The sequence below is a fragment of the Hordeum vulgare genome, chromosome 1H (assembly GCF_904849725.1).
Source record: "Hordeum vulgare subsp. vulgare chromosome 1H, MorexV3_pseudomolecules_assembly, whole genome shotgun sequence".
Lineage (NCBI taxonomy): Eukaryota > Viridiplantae > Streptophyta > Magnoliopsida > Poales > Poaceae > Hordeum > Hordeum vulgare.
Genome location: NC_058518.1, coordinates 248,970,434 through 248,975,123, shown reverse-complemented (window position 1 = coordinate 248,975,123; position 4,690 = coordinate 248,970,434).

Here is a 4,690-nt window from a genome sequence, read left to right as displayed (position 1 = left end):
GTAAAAAGATGGGGTTTTATCATTGGTTTGATATTATCCCTCTACATCATGTCATCTTGCTTAAGGCGTTACTCTGTTCTTATGGACTTAATACACTAGATGCATGCTGGATAGCGGTAGACGTGTGGAGTAATAGTAGTAGACGCAGACAATATCGGTCTACTTGTTTTGGATGTGATGCCTATAGAAATAATCATTGCATAGATATCATCACGACTTTGCGCGGTTCTATCAATTGCTCGACAGTAATTTGTTCACCCACCGTCTACTTTCTTTCATGAGAGAAGCCACTAGTAAACACTACGACCCTCGGGTCTATTCACATCCATTGTTTACATCTCCGCTTTTAGTTTGCTTTATTACTTTGTTGCTTTCAGTTCTCACTTGGCAAACAATCTATAAGGGATTGACAACCCCTTCATAGCGTTGGGAGCAAGTTTTTGTGTTTGTGCAGGATCTTGAGGTACTCCTCCACTGGATTGATAACTTGGTTCGCAAACTAAGGGAAATACTTACCACCGATGTGCTACATCACCCTTTCCGCTTCGACGGAACACCAACGCAAGGATCCAAGGCCACGGGGGAAATCCTTTGCATACTTGGCAAACAAACCGAAGGATTCCTACTGCCGTTGCCGAGGAAGATCAAGACAAGAATAATCTCCCGTCAACACGCCTATTTCTGGCGCCGTTGGAAGGTCTTTTGTTGCAGTAGCAGAAGTATTTCTGGCGCCGTTGCCGGGGATACACAGCTGACATCAGAAGTATTTCTAGCGCCGTTGCCGGGGATACACAGCTGACATCAGGAGCTTCGGCTGGTCAAGGGACACAAGAAAAACAAGTGCTGTCAACCTTGAGCTGAATCTTAGAATGGGGATTTTGTCATTTCTACTTTGAACCAGAGAGGGGCCAGTTGACTAGGGATGGACATTGATGCTGGCCACCTAATCTGAGAGTTTGGGGGAAAAGGGTTGGGGTTTAGCTAAGGTTATGGGGGCTTTTACCCATCTGTCATAAGGTGATCGACAGTGGTTTGGGGTGGTTGCACCCCACCACTGGTTCTGCAACTTAACAGGATTGGGTTTGGTGCTAAAACATGGGGTTTCACCAAGTTTGACCTCCATTGGACAAGTTTAGCTTTGTAAACTTGAAAGCTTCACCAAATGACGAGATCTGCTCCTTCCAAAGAGAGTGTGGGAAATTAAGTCCCACAAATCCCATTTTTGGTATGGAACCATCATTTGAGGTATTAGGCACTCCTGCAAAGTTTCAACTCCATTGGACAAACTTTGCTATGTAGAGTTGCTCTAACTTCAATCTGGACAGAAGGGGTTTTGCAGTTATTTGGTGTCCTTAATCACCTTGGATCAAGGTGAAACTTTGCATGGACACCAAATATGGCTTAGGGATACCACTCGAATTTTGTAGGATTTTATTGAGAATATTTCCTTTGGAAATATTTCAAAAGGTCAAAACAGACAGAAATGGTTTTCAGGGTTTTACTCAAATAATAATAACATAAATAGGGCTTAAAGTCTTATGTATGGAAAATATATGTCCTTCTCATCATCTCCAAATTTAATCAGATTTTTCTAAGGCAGAAACGTATTTTTCCATATAGGAATACCATTTCTAGCATGAGAAATGGACATGCTAATAAATTAGAGAAATAATTCACAAAATAATTATTTTGTGGTTTTGGTGCACTAAAATGGTTGTAGAATTAGATCACCAACTTTGGGTGAGAACACTCCTTGCCATCAAGGGCATGCAATGCAACTCAAAGCACGGTTTTTCTTTAACCAGAAATAAGAAAAGGGTTTCGAAAATAATTTGATCTTGAGAAATGTGGTTTTTATCATCACATGATCAAGCATACAAGCATACAAGCATACAAGGATACAATGACAATCATGGCACTCACAACATTAGTTTTGAAATGTTTTAATAGACTCAGATTTTTGAAATACAGAAAAGTGGTAGTGAAAACAGGGCGTGACAATCCTATCCCCCTTACAAGAATCTCGTCCCCGAGATTCCTAAGCTCGGCGTTAAAAAGGTACGGAAACTTAGATCGGAGATAGTCTTCACACTCCCATGTTGCTTCTGCTTCGGTGTGGTTGCTCCACTCAACCTTGAAATACTTGATGGTACGACTTCTGGTGCAACGCTCTGCTTCATCCAGGATGTGGATCGGCTTCTCGTGGTAGGTGAGATCTGGTAGAAGATCGATGGCCTGGTGGTCAATGTCCTTGTAAAGATCGGGACGGTTTCGCGCTTGAATACACTTCCGAAGTTGTGACACGTGGAAGACATTGTGCACACCTGAAATTTTCGGAGGTAGCTCCAACTGGTAAGCAACTTCTCCACGCCTTGCTGTGATCTTAAAAGGTCCAATGAACATTGGAGCAAGTTTCCCTTTAACATGGAAACACTTGGTTCCCTTAAGAGGTGTGACACAGAGGTACACCTGGTCTCCGGGAATGAACTCCACATCTCTGCGCTGAGAATCCGCATAGCTCTTTTGTTGCGACTTGGCTGCTTTTAGGTTTTCTCGGACAAGCTGCACCTTCTCTTCTGCCTTGTGCAAAACGTCCAGCCCAAAAATCAGCCCTTCACCGGGTTCGGACCAGTTGAGCGGGGTGCGACACTTTCGTCCGTACAACACTTCAAATGGGGCCATCTGGAGACTGGACTCGTAGCTGTTGTTGTATGAGAACTCAGCGAATGGTAGATAGTCTTCCCATTTGGCACCATGTGCCAAGACACAAGCGTGGAGCATATCTTCGAGTATTTGGTTTACTCTCTCCGTTTGTCTTCCCGTTTGCGGGTATAAAGGGGTGCTGAAAGAGAGTTTGATTCCGAGGGCTTCTTGGCACTTCTTCGAGAATCTTGAGGTGAACTGCGTGCCTCGGGTAGATACAATCTCCTTGGGAACTCCGTGAAGGTTCACAATACGCTCAATATAGAGGCTATCCAACTTGTCGCCCCCATATGTGGTGCTGACCAGAATGAAATGAGATACCCTGGTCAGATGGTCGACAATGACCCATATAGAGTCATGGCCTCTGCTAGATCTTGGAAAGCCAATAATGAAGTCCATGCGTACTTTGTCCCACTTCCGTTCTAGCACTTCGAGAGGTTGTAGCAGTCCAGCAGGTCGCTGATGCTCAGCCTTGACCCGCTGACACACGTCGCACTTGGCAACATAAGACGCTATTTCCCTCTTCATGCCATGCCACGAGAATTTTTTCGGAGATCTTGATACATCTTGGTACCACCGGGGTGAATAGAATAGGGTGTATCATGTGCTTCCTGAAGGATCAAATCCTTGAGTTCTGCCTTGTTGGGTATGCACTAACGTTTCCCAAACCACACTACTCCTTGTTCATACACTGAGAATTCTAGGGCCTTGCCTTCTTGAATCTTCTTCTTGATGCCTTCAATGATCTTGTGCTCCTTCTGGGCCTCCGTGATATCATCAGCCAGCGTTGGTTTGACTTCGAGGTTAGCTAGGAATCTTGATTCCACTAGCTCCAATCCAAACTTCTCCATTTCTTTATATAAGGCGGCTAGCCTTTCCTTGAGCATGACGTTCAAGGTGCTGGTCTTCCCGCTTAAGGCATCAGCCACTACATTGGCCTACCGGGGTGATATTGAATGTTGAGGTCGTAGTCCTTGATTAACTCCAACCATCTTCGTTGCCTCATATTCAATTCCCTTTGAGTGAAGATATACTTCACAATTTTGTGGTCGGTGTATATTTCACATCACTTCCCAAGAAGATAATGTCGCCACGTCTTTGGAGCATGCACTACGGCTACCAATTCGAGATCATGGGTGGCATAATTCTCCTCATGCGGACGTAGTTGTCGTGACAGGTACGCCATGACTCTGCCATCTTGCATTAGAACTCCACCGAGCCCGGTTCTAGAGGCATCACAATATATCAGAAACTCCTTGCTGATATCTGGAGTAGCCATACCAGGGCGTTAGTTAACCTCTTCTTCAACTCCTGGAAGCTTGCTTCACACTCCGGCGTCCATTCGAACTTCTTGCCTTTCTTCAAGAGCTGAGTCATGGGTCGGGCGATGCGGGAGAATCCTTCTACAACTTATGGTAGTATCCCGCGAGCCCGAGGAAGCTCCTGACTTCCTTCACATCAATTGGCGACTCCCAGTTGGTTACCGTAGTAATCTTGGAGGGATCAACTGCTAATCCACTTGTTGTCATGGTATGACCCAAGAATCCAACTTCGTTCAGCCAGAATGGGCATTTGCTAAATTCGGCATAAAGTTGGTGCTCTTGAAGCTTTTCCAGTACTAACCTCAAGTGTTGCTCATGTTCTTCTTAGGACTTGGAAAATATTAATATGTCATCAATAAACGCGATGACAAACTTATCCAGGTATTCCATGAAGACCTTGTTCATGAGGTACATGAAGTAAGCTGGGGCATTAGTCAACCCGAAAGACATGACAATGCATTCGTATAGATCGTACGCAGTCTTGGGTATGTCCTCAGGTCGGATCTTCACTTGGTAATGTCCAGATCGGAGATCGTTCTTGGAGAATACCTTAGCTCCATTTAACTTGTCAAACAAGTCTTCAATCATGGGGAGCGGATACTTGTTCTTGATTGTTACCTCGCTGAGTCTGATAGTTCCATCCTTCTTGGACACGAACAGAACAG